Source organism: Saccopteryx bilineata, chromosome 9 (genome assembly GCF_036850765.1).
Source record: "Saccopteryx bilineata isolate mSacBil1 chromosome 9, mSacBil1_pri_phased_curated, whole genome shotgun sequence".
In the NCBI taxonomy this organism is placed as follows: domain Eukaryota; kingdom Metazoa; phylum Chordata; class Mammalia; order Chiroptera; family Emballonuridae; genus Saccopteryx; species Saccopteryx bilineata.
Window position 1 is genome coordinate 92,072,008 of NC_089498.1, and position 15,322 is coordinate 92,087,329.

The following is a 15,322-nucleotide window of genomic DNA, read 5'->3' on the forward strand; positions in this document are numbered from 1 at the left end:
GCCTTCCAGGTGGAGATCTGAGGAAGGGGAGGGTGTAGACCCTGTGGGTGTCTGAAAGCCATCTTGGCGGGAGAGTAGAGAAGACCCAGGTGCAGAAGTAGGGGTCTGGTGGAGGCTGCACAGCAGAAAGGAGGCACACAGAGGATTGGCCGGAGAGGCACAGGCTGGAGTCCGGTCAGGAGGAAGTCCAGTATAAGGACTTGTGTTGTACTCCTCCCTGACTTGTGAAACTTTTTTAAATGTTGACTGGGGAGAAAAAAAATTAGAAAAGTGTATAGGGTACAACAAACAATGACATATACGCTGTGTACTGCCACCTTACTTCTAGAGACACTGTCAGCACCTTTCCTGTCCCTTGTGTGCTCGTCCTCCCTCTCTTCTCACAGAAAACTATTTTCCTCAAATTGAGGCTTATTGCTCCCTTGATTTCCTTTATAAAGTCACCTCATACAGTTAAATTGCTAGCTGTTATTCAGTTTTGCATGGTTTTGAACTTTTTAAATAGGAATAAAATACAGATTGGGACAAAAGTAGGTTTATATTTGTGAGTACATGAATCACAGTTCATTCTTGTATTACTATCTGTTAATTAGTGTATTATTTTCTGTACGAACAGCTGTAAACCTACTTTTGCCCCAGCCTGTATTCTTTTAAGACTTACTTAATTTGCTCAAAATGATGTTTCTGACACTCCTTCCCATTGTCGCATGCACATTGAATTCATTCATGTTTATGTGTATATGATCTGTTCTGTATCTCAATATACTTCTCCAAGTTACTGCTGAGGGGAATATAGGATACAGGCTCCTGTTTTTCCTATTATAAGGAGTTAGGCTCCCTAGCACTTCTAAGAGTTGCTAGGACTCTCCTTGTGTCTGTATCCTGGGGCATGTGTGAGAGAATCCCTCAATGTGCCCTAAAAGTGGAACTGGTGGGTCATGGAGTATATGTCTCTGCAGCCTCACTGGGCAGTACCAGCCTCTTGTACCCATCCACAATGCGTGAACACTTTCATTGCTCTACATCCTCACCAGCATTTGATGCTGTTAGGTTTTTATTTTTGCCAATCCAGTGAAAGTGAAAAACTATCCAACTATGTTTAAATTTCCATTTCCTCAACTACTAACATTGGGCATATTTTTATGTTTATTGGTCATTCTGTGTTTCTTTTGTTGGTTCAGATTTTTTGCCCATTTTTCTATGGGGTCATCTCTCTTTTACTCTATTGATTTGCCATAATTTAATACGTGTTCAAATATTAATCCTTTGTCATTTATGTATGTTGTAGATATTTCACTCTGCCCATATCCTCACATTTTTTGTGATTCCTACTAATGACTAAATAAGTTAATTCTTTTTTTTAAACAGGAGAGAGAGAGAAAGGGGTAGGGAGAGAGAGAGAGAAAGAAAGAGACAAGAGACAGAGATAGATAAGAAGGGAGAGAGATAAGAAGCACCAACTCAGTTTCAGTACCTTAGTTGTTGATTGATTGCTTCCTCATATGTGCTTTGACTGGGGGGCTCCAGCCAAGCCAATGACCTCTTTCTCAAGCCAGCAACCTTGGGCTCAAGGCAGCAACCATGGGGTCATGTCTATAATCCCACGCTCAAGCCAGCAACCTCAGGGTTTTGAACCTGGGTCTTCAGCATCCCAGGCTGATGTTCTATCCACTCTGCCACTGCCTGGTCAGGCTAAATATGTTAATTCTAAGCGAGCTTAATTTGTCAATAGTTGCTTTATGATATACTTGTTACATGTTATCTAAGAAATTCTTCACTACAATGTTATAAAATTAGTCTCATATTATTAAAATTTTTTTAAAAATAATTTTGATGTTTACATTTAAGGCTTTAAATTTATCTGAAAATAGTTTTTCTGTGTGGTGTGATATGGGGAAGGCATTCTATTTTATTTTGTTTTTTTTTCTATGCAGATAACTAAGTCTTAGCTCTGTTTATTAAAAAGGCTATTTTTTTACCCATCAATCTATAACAGTTCTGTTGTAAAATCTAGTTTTCATTTGTCATGTATATTTAGGTCTGTTTTTCTCTTCTGTCCATTTGTTTATTCCTTTTTCAATACTCACAGAACTATAGTAACTATAGAACTTAGTAACTATAGGCTTATAATAACTATTTTTCTTTTTTTTAGCGCGAGAGACAGAGATAGAAAGAGAGACAGAGAGAAGGACAGATGGGGACTGACATGCAGGAAAGGAGAGAGATAAGAAACATCAATTCTTTGTTGCAACACTTTAGTTGTTTATTGATTGCTTTCTCAGATGTGCCTCAACCGAGGGGCTCTAGCAGAATGAGTGACTCCTTTCTTAAACCAACAACACTGGGTTCAAGCCAGCGACCTTCGGCTTCAAGCCAGCAACCATGGGGTCATATTTATGATTCCACACTCAAGCCAGTGACCCCATACTCAAGCCTGATGAGCCTGCACTCAAGCTGGTGACCTCAGGGTTTCAAGTCTGGGTCCTCTGCATCCCAGTCTGACGCTCTATCCACTGCGCCACTGCCTAGTCAGGCATAATAGCTTTTTATTTTTCCTTTTTCTTCTGTTCCTTCTTGACATTCTTGGTACTTTCTTTCTTCATATGAATTTTAGAATCAGCTTTTCAGGTTCAACAACAAAAAAACTGTGTTCACAACAAAAACCTGTGATTGGAAGTATAATTGAGAGAGAGGTAATATCTTTGTGAAAATGACTTCTTCCGTTTATGAACGTGGTTTGTCTCTTCACTCATATAGGTCTTCTTCAAAGTATTTAAGTAAAATAAATACTTTTCTTTATAAAGGTAGTGTATATTTTGCCTATATTTATAACTAAGAAGTTTATATCTTATATAAATTCAGTTGTCATTAAAATACATATATTTTTTTTACTCTTGCTGATTTGTACTTGCATTTTAAGAAAGAATCATTTTGGCTCCTCTGTGGGGAGCAAAAGAGGAAGCAGGCCTATCAGTGAGAAGCTGTTGTAATAATCCAGGCTAGAGGTGATGGTTGCCCCCAAATGATAGTAATAGAGATAATGAGATGTGGTTAAAGTGATGAGATTCTATATATTTTCTGAGATTCAGATTTGATGATGTTTTAAATGTAGGGTATAGGAGAGAGAGGTTAAAGATGACTGTAGAGCAGCAGGGAGAATGGAGTTGTCATTCAGTTAGCTGGGTCAAGGGCAGAAGGAGCAGTTATGCAAGGTGGTGGTTCTTCAAGAATATAAGTTGAACACAACAAAGTGCTGATACCTATTAGACATTAAGTGGAAAAACGAAACCCTGGCTTCTCATGTACCCAAGGGAACTTCATGGTCGACAAGCAAGGCAGCTTGGCCCTCAGGGGTGAGAGGGGACATACCTTACTCAGGAGGGGAAAGAAACAGATAGGCTCCTCAGACTTCTTGAGCCGCACTATAAGCTGTTACCCATTTTATTTATGGCTAGGACTTTGCTTTTATCTCCCTCCAAGTGCTTCAAACCATCAAAATGTTTCTGCATTTTTCATCATAAATAATGTTGCCCACAACATTCCCAAATCCTTGGCCACTGGTCCTATTGGTAGAATCTGCCCATCTTAAAAGCTTAAGTCTCAAAGTCTAGTCCTGGGCTGCCCAGTGTAGTAGCCTGTAGCCCAGCCTAAAATGAGAGCAGTCTGAACTGAGATGAGCTGAACATGTAAAATGTACATTAGATTTCAAAGATATCACAAACAGTGAAAAGAAATGTGAAATATCTGATCAACATTTAAAAATATGGATAGAAGAAAACATTTAAAATAAATATGTAAATAAATAGGTTTAATTAACTTAGCCTATTTATTTTTACTTTTAAATGTGGCTACCAGAAAATTTAAAATCACACATGTGGCTTGAATCTGTAGCTGTCTTTATATTTGTGCTGGGTGGCACCCTCAGAGGATGATATATTGTTTCATGGCCAGAGGCTTTTGTGGGGAACATGGTTCAAGAGGATGGAAAGGGAGAGAAATGAAAACCTCTTGACTCAAATAAGTTCAAAGGGTAAGAGAGGGTGGCGGTTAAGAAGAATGAATTTAATCCCTACAATTAACCAGGCACTGGATAAGGCACCACTAGTTGCAACCTCTATTAATCCCCACAATGAGGTCGGTTTTGTTACTTCCATTTTACAGATTATGGAGGCTCAGTGAGGTCAAGCCCTTCTTCCCTCAGACAGTAGGTGACTGGGTGGAGATTTGAACTGAGACCTACCTGTTGTTAAAGCCCATGCACTTTGTAACTGGCAACATGCCCACTAATAAATTAAGAAAATACTTCTGCACAGCAAAAGTCAATCTTTGGCACAAGTGTGAAAACTGCCCTTTTGGCCCAATGATTAATCTTTCTGATTCATCTTCACAAAAAAATTGACAGAAAACTAAATGATTGAGTGGATGTCCTGTCCCCCAGCATTGCCCACAATGGCCAGGAGATACCCTCAGTGGTGAGTCATCAGGGAGTAATCAATTATGTTAGACCAAGTGGATGCTTTATGATCATTAAATATGATAATTTAGGAAAAGGGCAACATAGAATATGTTTATGATACAATGATGGGTGATTAATGCAATTAAATTATTTACATATCAATTATAAGTAAAATACGCTTGAATGTGAAAAATAGTACGCAAAAAAGGAGGGATATGTTTTGAATTTTGTGTTCTCATTATAATAATACAATCCCCCAAGTGGTGCTCCAATATCAGCTTTTCAAAGGATATGCACAAAATGTAAGAGGAATCAAGACGTGCACACGATGAAACTGAGTGACTTGTGTGTTGGTCAGAGCATGTTGAGAGTCCATGTAGGGCTTTCCCCTGTTCTCTTAAGCAGAAGGCAACGGGCTAGGAGGTGTAGTAAGAAAGGCTAGGACTGCTAGGCGAGCCATCCTGCTGCTCCTCGTAAGAAGTCTCTGCCTTGAGAGCCTGGGTCCTTCAGGACTGGGTTGGGAGGTGGAGATGAGGAGGTGCTGAGCTGGGGAGGAGTAGGCAGAGGGCACCACGCCCATCTTCCTCTGTGGGCGCCGGTCCCCACCAGGCGTCCTGCACCCAGCAGAGAGTAGCAGCTGCGTGGCCCTGGTGGCCGCAGTCTGAACAGTGCAGGGTTGAGCAAGGAGCCTGGTGAATCAGAATGGGCAAGTGTCCAGGTGTCCAAAAGAAAACCCCCAGCAAACCAGAGGTGCTGCCCTGCAATCAGTGAAAACACCGAGTCGTAGTTTATCCTAGTTTTCCCCTTTCACACACCAGGCTGCAGGAAACATTCCATTGCTCCAGCACATCAGGGGAAGTGAGGTGGGCCCAGAGCTCCGTCTTGGGACAGGGGAGCAAGGGATAGTCACCCGTCAGTCACTCTCCTGTCTCCTTTTTCAGGAGGGTCCCCCTCACCTGTATAAAATACCACCCTTTTTTTTCCCCAAGAAACCCTTCTTTCCTGACACAATTTAAAGTGTTGGAATGGTCTCAGTTTTAATGTGTGCTTAATATAGTGATCCCCACTCCACTTCCAATTTATTAAGTGGTTGTAGCATTTTTCAACTGATAAAAAATTAGACTTGAGGACATGCAAGAATGAGAAAGATGAAACATATTCACAAATAATGACAACATGAAAGAGAAAGTGATGACTGCCCCAGGGACAAGCAGTAGTTACTGGGGGAAGAAGATACATTTGGGAATTACAAAATACTCATGTTTACTCTGTCTGGCTTTCAGCCCCCAGACTCCCCTCCTCACCCGTACACAGGAGTGACCGTGGGAATGACTGTAACCTTGAACACCCTGTGTCATTACTAAGTGACATCACGTGTGGATGCAGCTTTGAAAACTGCAACATACCATCACAGGCTGGTGGCAGCTGCTTTCTAATCACAGAAGGGACCCAGTGGTGGCCGCAGCTTGGAGGTTGGGGAAGGAGCGTTACTTTTTTTGCTGGGAGCATCAGGAAAACCCGTGCCTGAGAGGCAGTCTGCAGCTGTGTCTTAAAGGCAGCAGGGTTTGGACACGTGGAGTTGAAGGAGGGGCGTCTCAGGTGGAGGGGTTACTTGAGTAAAGGCAAAGGTCAGAGCATGAGCTAACAAATCATTCGTCAGACCCCACTAAGGGTGCTGTTGGGAATTAGGCAAGGGAGGGTGGACCATGTCATCAAGAGCCAAACATTTGGGGACGTTCCTAGAGAACACGGAGAACCACTAGACATTGAGCAAGAGAGTGACATGATAGAACAGTGCTCCAAGTCTGACGGTGTGGGATGGGTGGGAGGCTGTGTAGGCAAGGGACAGAGGGCGCACCATAGCTCGCTGGGAGGGAAGTGAGGAAGCAGTGGGCTTGGCACTTCTTCTTGCCCATTAGGAGAAACCCCACCGAAGGCAGGCGCCAGGACAACCTATCTCGCTCACTTGGGTAGGATGTGAGGTTCCTGGGCTCTTTGTATCTCTTTGGGTGCCGTTGTCCCATCTCCTGAACATGTAGAGGAATTAGGTCTGGGTTAAAAATATTCCTGACGCATTGAAAATTTTACTGGTGTGTAGGAGACATATTCTGGTTAAACCAATATCCAAGTCTCAGAGGAGAAATGAAGGGCTCTGAACATGAGTCTCATTTAAAAAGCAGAGCTTCGTTGGTGGACAGGCCTCTGAGGAGCCTCATGTCACAGGTCAGCACCTGTCACGAAGAGGCGGAGACTCAGCCCGGGGCTGGCGCACGGGCCTCCTGCTGCGGCACTCTTTTCTCACTTTGTACTTTCGTGAACAAGTGTTCGTGCAATCTTGCATCTGAAAGTATGTCTTTTCCTCTTTAACTGGAAAGCAAAATATTTTGGACCTAGTTCTGCCTTGCATAGTAGAGAAGCCCGAGAGAACTATTAATTCTCTTAATGTGTGATGTAGGTGGGTTGTGCTCTCACTTTGGTATGTTTTCTTTGATCTGTGAGAATTAAGAATTAGTTCTTTAATTTAGTAGTTAATTCTATGAGAATTAAGAGATGTTTAATTTCCTTGCAAGCCAGGAATGCATACTTCCAGATATGTTTGAAAGTTTAGTGATTTTTGTATGCATTTTCTGACCACATGATACTTGAAATTGAATAAGTTCAAGAGGACAGTTGTGTCAACTGACCAACCCTGGAAATCTTCTCATCTCTCACACGTTAGCAGGTGGCCGGAGAAGTGTCAAGGGTTCCACAGGGTTCCCAGTGCTTTCACTGTGCCTGGGACTGGCGGGTGAGGAGACCGGAGGGTGTGTGAGACACTGGGTGTGCTGCTAGTATCGGCCCAGGGACGGACTGGTCAGCTGGTGCCTATCCTGTGCCCGGATTAACAAACCCTTGGCTTGGTGGTGTCCAGGTACCAGCTCTTCCCTGGGGGAATGACGAGACCACAAGGTCCTGCTCTATGCCCGCTTGTTTATAGTGTGAGCTAGGGCTGGACAGTAGGCCTGGCTCTAGATCTCTGATGGTCAGGGGGTGGCAGCAACTTTACTAGACCAGTCAGGGCCCCTGCAGTATCTCCTGGGCTTTATTCTTACCATGGTGTCAAGCCAGGCAGGAGTTGTGAAGGGGGTGGGGGTTTAGGAGTCAGAAAAGTCTGGCTTTGACCTTGGTTTTGAGGATTATTAGCAGTTTGATTTCAGATAAGTCACCTGTTTTCTCTGAATCTCAGGTTTATTGAGTCTGCTTTCCTCATCTGTATAATGAGGATAATGATGCCTCCCTTATGTATATGTTTTCTAGGCCTAGAGAATATTAATGGCTCTCTTAGTAGGTTCTCATTCAGTTACAGCCAGTCTTTTTTATTTAATTTTTTCAATTCCAGTTGACTTTCAATATTATTGTGTATTAGTTTCAGGTGTATAGCGTAGAGGTCAGACAGTTGTGTACTTTACACAGTAAGTATGGCCATTCTTACATCAGCAACATTTCCTTCCCGTGAATTAGCCACCACATGGGAGAGGCTCCCAGCCATTGGGCTGGGCTTCTTGTTACCTGTGCTGTCACCAGCTCATATCTTAATGTTGGTAGTGATAGCACAGTTGCAGCCAAGCTTCAAGGGTCTGCCCAAGGGAGCTGTTCCCTGAGCACCTTTGGCAATGTGGAAGTCAGTACATATACTGAGACACAGAACTGGGCCCCTTCCACAGGACACTGTGAGTTCCTACATTCTGGTAATGTTGCAAAAACCACAGAGGTGCGTGCTGGCCCGGAATGCATGGGCTGCAATCAGAAAAGGGAAGTGTTGAGGCCCCTGGGAGGTGCTGTTCAACCTGCCTGCTTCCTGGCAATTGGAGTCCCCAACTTCATCTTCAGGGGAATTCCTGAGCTTCGGAGAAAAAAACCTGAGCCATCTCTTGAGTCATTTCAGGCAGGACAGAGAGCGCTGGACTCTGCTGTTCTCTGCCTACAGGCAGCCAGACCTTGGCTGAGGCAGCAGGCGGGGGCACTGCCTAGCTGGAGTGGGTTTGGGGCAGCACTGAGGTGATTTCTGGCCAGGTCCTGATTCTTGTCCAGGAACCTAACTTTTGAGAACAAACTCCTGCTCAGATCTTGTAGCAATGCAAGGTACAACCTAGATGACAAGGCACTTCTGATTCCCAAAGCCCTCTCCAAGGCATCTCTTTGGGTGGTGGTCATCAACACATGGTCCCTGGTGGTGTTCAGGGGCTGGTCACTGGGAATCCTGTGGCATGTTCCTCTGTGGTTCTGGCGTGTGTCTCCAGGTGGTCCACAAGGTGGTCCCTGAGGTTCTCAAGGCATGATTCCTGTTGGTCCTCAAGCTATGGCCCTGGTAGTCCCCAAGTTGTGACCCTTGGTGGACCTTTATGCAGGGCCCTGGTGGTCCTCACAGCCCTTGAACCAGCTGCTTGGTACCACCTGGAACTTGTTAGAAATACAAATTCTTGGACCTTACCTAAGACCTACCGAATCAGTAATTCTGAGGCTGGGGTATAGAATCTGGGTTTTAATAATCGTTTTAGCCAAGGCTGATACATGTCAGTTTCCAGACCACTGTATTCAGGAACTCCTTTTCCCAGAGAGCAGTTTGTGGGCTGAAGATCACGACTGGTGGCCCCCTGCACGCCCTGAAGCCTCGCCGCTGAGCCCAGCAAGGCCTGTAGGAAGGTCTTGGAGGACTTTGACCTCCTGTCAACTCTTTCCTCATAAAATCACATGGAAACCTCGAGACTTTCACTCCCTCATGTTAGTTCCATTCACTCATGACTCCTCTTCTTCGTGTGTCCTATGGACTGTGCTCTTGGGCCCTGTCTGATAGGAATTCAATGCTCTTGCCACTTCTTGGGGCCTATGTTGTCCAAGTTACTTCTGTCTCCTATTCCTTCTGATCTTGTCGCTGGCTCACCTGTGTCCCCCCTTCTATACCATGTCTGTCCTTTCTGCCCACAGTTAACCCTGGTGTGGACACAGAGCCTTCATAATTGATTTTTCCTCCTCCTTTTAACACAACTTTGTGTGTAGCGAACATTTACTCATGTCTTGGGCCAGAGACTTATTCCCATCCCACCTTTGAAATCCCCAGGTGTGTTACACTGGGGACGCTGTTGAAAATCAATGGTGACTCTGTTTTCTCCTCCCCGAGGGAGGTCAGAACAGTCACTGGAGTCCTTGTGCTGCTAGGCTCAGGGAGAGTTACATTAGTTGCATATATGAAGCACTCTGCAGAGAGCCCAGTGCAGAATACAAACCAAACAGATGCTATTATTGTTATTTTATTATAGTCATCAAACTGGAGGAGTTATATTCTCTTCTTTTAACATCTATCATCTATCTATCTATCTATCTATCTATCTATCTATCTATCTATCATCTATCTATCTATCTCTATCATCTATCTATCATTCTATCTCTCTATGTGCTTACTTGTTGTGGTAAAATATATGTAACATAAAATTTGCCATTTTTTAGTGTGTGGTTCAGTGGTGTTAAGTGCGTTCACATTGCTGTGTAATTATCACCACCACCTGTCTGCAGAACTCCTTTTTTTCCCCCTGAAGTGAGAAGTGGTGAGGCAGAGAGACAGACTCCTGCATATGCCTGACCAGGATCCACCTGGCATGCTCACCAGAGGGCGATGCTCTGCCCATCTGGGCTGTGTCTTCCTTGCAATTGGAGCCATTTTAGAGCTTGAGGCAGAGGCCATGGAGCCTTATTCAGCACCTGGGCCAACTTTGCTCTAGTGGAGCTTTGGCTGTGGGAGAGGAAGAAAGAGATAAAGAGAAAGGAGAGGGGAAAGGATGGAGAAGCAGTTGGGCGCTTTTCCTGTGCGCCCTGGCCAGGAATCAAACCCAGGACTTCCACACATTGGGCTGATGCTCTACCACTGAGCCAACTGGCCAGAGCCTCCAGAACTCATTTTATCTTGTAAAACTGGAGCTCTGTTCCCAGTAAACACTAATTCTCCCTTCTCTCCTCCCTTCAATTCTTGGCAATCACTATTCTGTCTGGATGGATTGGACTACTCTAAGTAACTCACATAAATGTAGTAATACTGTATTTGTCCTTTTGTAGTAGCTTATTTCATTCAGCATAATGTCCTCAAGGTACATCTACATTGTAGCATATACCAGAATTCTTTCTTTCTTTCTTTCTTTCTTTCTTTCTTTCTTTCTTTCTTTCTTTCTTTCTTTCTTTCTTTCTTTCTTTTGATAGAGACAGAGAAAGAGAGATAGACAGAGGGACAGATAGGGACAGATAGATAGGAAGGAGTGAGATGAGAAGCATCAATTCTTTGTTTTTCATTGATTACTTTCTCATATGTGCCTTGACAGGGGGGGGGGTTGCAGAAGAACAAGTGACATCTTGCTCAAGCCAGTGACCTCAGGCTCAAGCCAGTGACCTTGGGCTTCAAGCCAGCGATCTTTGGGCTCAAGCCAGAGACCATGGGGTCACGCCTATGATCCCACGCTCAAGCCAGCGACCCCTTGCTCAAGCTGGTGAGCCTGTACTCTAGCCAGATGAACCTGCATTCAGGCCAGCAATCTTGGGGTTTCAAACCTGAGTCCTCTGCATCCCAGTCTGATGCTCTATCCACTGTGCTACCGCCTGGTCAGGTTTTTTTCTATTTTAAGGCTGAATAATATTCCATTGTCTGGACAAGCCACAGTTTGTTTATCCATTCATCTGTTAATAAAAATTTGAATTGTTTCTGCATTTTTACTATTGGAAATCATCTATTGATATTCTGCTTTTAATTCTTTTGGTTATCTATCTATCTATCTATCTGAGAGGAGGGAAGATAGTGAGGCAAACTCCTGCATGTGTCCTAACCGGGATCCACCCAGCAACCCCCATCTTGGGCCAATGCTCGAGTACCAAGCTATTTTTAGTGCCTGAGGCTGATGTGCTCAGACAAACTGAGCTGTGGTCAGACCAACTGAGCTATCCTCAGTGTCTGAGACCATGCTCAAACCAATGGAACCACTGTCTGCAGGAAGAGAAGAAGAAGAGAAGGGAAAGAGGGAGGGTGGGAAGAAGCAGATGGTTGCTTTTCTCATGTGCCCTGACCGGGAATTGAACCTGAGATGTCCATACACTGGGCTGATGCTCATCCACTGAACCACCAGCAAGGGCCCTTCTACTTTCTAAAATTGACCATGCTGTTTATTAGTTCAGCCAATTTGACAAAATGACTATTTGTAAACAGTATTTTTTTATTTGAATGGAAAATTGAACTGGAACTTGGGGAGCAGTCCCCACATTTGACCAACACAGACTGAGGCTAGGCAGGCCACTGAGTGAGTCCCTAAGGTGGTTTATGTGCATAGGAGCTCTGAACCTTGCTTTCAGTAACATTTCAGTAAAACACTACAGTTGTTTGTTCCCTTGTGGAGTGTTATTGTGAAGGTAAAGTGAGAAGACACAGAAATCAGGATGCAGAACCACGATAAAGTGACCTCTCCTCTAGTGGAGTTACCACGGCAACTCACTGTGTAGCTGCATCTTTTTTTTAGCTGAATCAAAGCAGGAGAGGGGACTAAAACCTTTGCCTTGGGCTTTACTACTGAGACTTTCTCAACCTCAGAACATTTTTAAATATAATATATAGGAAAGTTCCCTTCCACACCTTTGTAGCCACCCTCTTATCCCCAATCCCTGGCAACCACTGATATATTTTTCTGTCCTGATAATTTTGCCTTTTCAAGACATTGTATAAACAGATTCAGACAGTATGTAGAGCTTGAGACTGGCTCCTGTCACTTGTTCAAAGGCCTCTGAGGTCCATCCAGGTGGCCGTGTGGGTCAGGAATGCTCCTTTTTACTGCGAAGAAGTGTCCCATTCATCCCTTGAGGGACATTTGGGTTGTTTCCAGGTTTTGGCAGTGATGAAGTGATGACTATAAATATTCATATTTAGGATTTTGTAGAAACACAAGTTTTTATTTCTCCAGGGTAAATACCCAGGAACAGAATTGCTGGATATATGTTTAACTTTCTCAGAAATTGCCCAGTTGTTTTCCGGAAGGGCTATACCACTGGCGTTTCCACTAGCAAAGGTGAGGGTTGAGATTGCTATGCATCCTTGCCAACACTTACTAAGTTTTTTTTTTTTTTTAAAACATCTAATAGGCATGCTCTGGTATCTCAGTGTGGACTTATTCTGTGTTTTCCTAATGAGGATGCTGCGTCCCCTCAGTATCTCTGATTAACTACAGCAGGCTTTGGTGTTGAGATGGGAACAGAGCTTCCATGTCACTATAACTTCTGTCTTTTCTTGACTCTTTTAATCTGTTTTCAATGTGAAAGCTCTCCCAGTAACGGGTAATGGTGAAGTGGGAAGGAAGCCTGGTCCCATCCTGCATGTATTTCTGGAGCAAGAGCGCCATATTATTATTATTTTTTTTTCAAGAGCTCCTGGTTGAGGCCAGGTCCTGGCTGGTGGGAGCAAGAGCGGTTGAACCTGCTGATGTGCAGGGAGGAACTGGCTTTTGGAATGGAAAGGGAAACAGGAAGTAAATGTTCTCTTCTGTGTCATCTGGTGTATAGGCGGCCCCAGCCCTGGGGTCGGGGGCCAGCTGCCCATGCAAGCAGGCCTCTCTCTGCACCTGGGGCATACGGTCCAGAAAGGGGAACAGCTGCACATGCTGACAAGAAAGGGAATAGAGACTTTCATCTTGACGTTTATCACAGTGACTCTGTCACTACCTGTGCGCCCCACAGAGAGTCAGGGATGAAACTGTCCATCGGAATGTTGGTCCAGCAGCCCAGACACCAGCAACTCAGCCCTTTCTTCAGCTTCCAGACATTACCCTTCTGGGTGGCAGCTGCGAGTAGGATGCCTGGGTGCTCTGAACTGTTACAAAACAGAGCTCTGTGGATGATATAAATCAATGCAGGGGGTGGGTGCGTGAGGTGGGGTGGGGGTGGGAGCAAGGATGGGTTGTGACAGCGGAGCACTGGGGCCCACGTGATCTCTCTGAGCCCTTCTCATGCCACTGAGGTCATAGGAAACCCCCTGCCCCCATCACTGAAGGCACATCTGGTTCCCCGCACACACACACAGACCCCGCCCCGCCCCCAGCATATACAACCCACTTGGGGCCTCTACAGCCATTCTGCTCTGACTCACTGTCACGGGTCTCTTCCCTTGTCATTGCGGAGGACAGAGGGTGGAGCTGGAGGACCAAGGGCGTTTTGACAAGGAGAAACTTAGTTTCAGAGAGAGGAAGTAGATTGATTAAGGCACCAATGTGGCCGAGCTGGGACTGGACCCCGTCCTGTGACCCTCATCCAGGCCCACGGCTTCCCCTCTGCTCCAGGGCTGCACGAGTGGGCAGGTGCCCACATGGCTATCTCTGGCTGCCTCACACAGGCCCCAGGAGAACAAGGATTCTAGTGTGCCTTGAGGTTGTCCCCAAATAGCGTGCTGGCAGAGAGGAGGGCCTTGCCCTTCCCTAAAAATCTGGGGGCTGCGGCAGCCTCCCGTTCTCAGTCCTGCAAAGGCCACCTTTCCTCTGCTGCTCCTCCAAACTTTTACCTCTGCTAGAAAACTTTCCGTGTGGCAAGCCTTCCCTTGGCCAGTATCACCTGGTCAAGCAGGCCTCCAACTCCTCTACCCATGTGGCAGGGGAACCCTTGTTGGCGCTCAGCCTCTGTGTACATTCTGGGTGATGCCTTGAGACAGCACCAGCCAAGCTGCTGACAGTGTGGTGGGCTCTGCCCTGGCCACTGATGCAGGGGGAGCTGGGTGGGTCATTTCTCCCCTCCAAGCCTCAGTGCCATCTGCGGAGGAAGGCTGGTGGCTTTGACATCACCAGGTGGGAGGGAGGTTAAGGTAAGCCACACATGAAAGTGCCTGCTGCACCAACAGGGCATGATAAATGCCTATCCCTCAGTTCTGAAAATGGCATGTGCCAGGCATGGACTCAGTCAGCACGGCACCCTGAGAAGGTCCTTTACTGTCCCAGTTACAAATGAGAACACTGAGGGCCAGGTGTTCCATCACTTAGTCTTGTGGTCTGATCCCATTGGAGTTGGCTCCAGAGGCTGTGCTCACGGCCACTATACTGGGCATTAAAGAAGAGTCCGTGGAAGTCTAGGTCCAGAGGTGGCATTTAAATTTTTGATAATTTTGTTCATTATGCACTTTTTAGCATTAATTTTTATTTTGAAAAATATTGCATTGAAATGTTGATTAACGTGGCTCCTGAGGCCTCCCTTAACCCTTGTACATGGTGTTTGTGGCTTCTCTTGCCTAACCCTAATTCCAGCCCTGCCCGGACTCCAGTGGCCCTCTGCCCCAACGTGTCCCTTTCTGCTCTGGGTAAGAAGAAGGGACTGGCACTTGGAGAGGGCATGTTGGCCTATGAAATGGTTTGGGATGATTTCTTCTTGCTGTTCTCACACAGTCCCGAGAGACTACTCCCTGCTTTCTTCCCTTTACAAGTAAAAGCCATGCAGGCCTAGGGTGACAGGGAGAGGGCAGGAGGAGCTTGCAGCTTGACGTTGAAGTCAGACAACTTCTCCATGGGATTTTAAAGACTTTCATTTATTAAGAATTTTTGTTTCTCACAAATCTCTGTTTGTTCCAGGGAATGTGATTCAATCACTGCAGTAAACAGGCTTCTTAACTTCGGAAGTGACCCGAGGCTGTTTCTGTTCTTTCCTCTGGATGCCCAGCAGTGGCCCCTGAGACCGTATTTTCACATTTTGATCTGATGCTCCCTTTGTCCTATCACCTACTTATCTTACGAATGCGGTGTGTCAGCAAAGCCTCAGACGTGGTTCACTGGATAAATTGGTTGGTAGTGCTTGCAGATGTGACCACAAAGTAACTTTTATATGACAGAG

The 15,322-nt window shown here is 45.2% G+C and overlaps 1 protein-coding gene across 5 annotated transcripts in view; it reads left to right on the forward strand.

Annotated features, from left to right (window-relative positions):
* Positions 1-15,322, forward strand: part of WDFY4 (WDFY family member 4) — a 313,461-nt gene that overhangs the window by 1,046 nt on the left and 297,093 nt on the right. The window lies entirely within an intron of this gene.